Here is a 618-nt window from a genome sequence, read left to right on the forward strand (position 1 = left end):
CTACTATTTACATTTTTATTTGGGGGGATAATTTCTAAATAACAAAGAAAAAAATTACTTCTTTAGTGGGAATTCTAGATCCCTGGACCAGGATGACTGGTGCAACTGGCTTATTCAATCAAGAGTTACTGTGTGCCTACTATATTGTGTAGAGATTTCAGTAAAGAGTTACAAAAAAAGCCTCCTTTCTAACTTGGGCCCAACAGGATGGCTCCAGCAAAGAAGGTTGGCAAGAAGAAGAAAGAAGGGTGGCTGCCATCAACGAGGTGGTGACCCAAGAATACACCATCAACATTCACAAGCGTATCCATGCAGTGGGTTTCAAGAAGCGTGCTCCTCAGGCACTCAGAGAGATCTGGAAATTTGCCATGAAGGAGATGGGGACTCCAGATGTGTGCATTGATACCAGGCTCAACAAAGCTGTCTGGGCCAAAGGAATAAGGAATGTCCCATACCGTATCCATTTGCGGTTGTCCAGAAAACATAATGAGGATGAAGATTCACCAAGCAAGCTCTATACTTTGGTTACCTATGTACCTGTTACCACCTTCAAATATATGCACAGTCAATGTGGATGAGAACTAACTGCTGATTGTCAAATAAAGTTAGATTCCCCCC

The 618-nt window shown here is 42.4% G+C and overlaps 1 pseudogene; it reads left to right on the forward strand.

Moving 5' to 3' along the window:
* The first annotated feature begins 49 nt into the window (after positions 1–49).
* Positions 50–585, forward strand: LOC103600796 (annotated as a pseudogene).
* The last annotated feature ends 33 nt before the right edge of the window (positions 586–618 follow it).

This window comes from Galeopterus variegatus, unplaced genomic scaffold (assembly GCF_000696425.1).
Source record: "Galeopterus variegatus unplaced genomic scaffold, G_variegatus-3.0.2 Scaffold3464, whole genome shotgun sequence".
Taxonomy (NCBI): domain Eukaryota; kingdom Metazoa; phylum Chordata; class Mammalia; order Dermoptera; family Cynocephalidae; genus Galeopterus; species Galeopterus variegatus.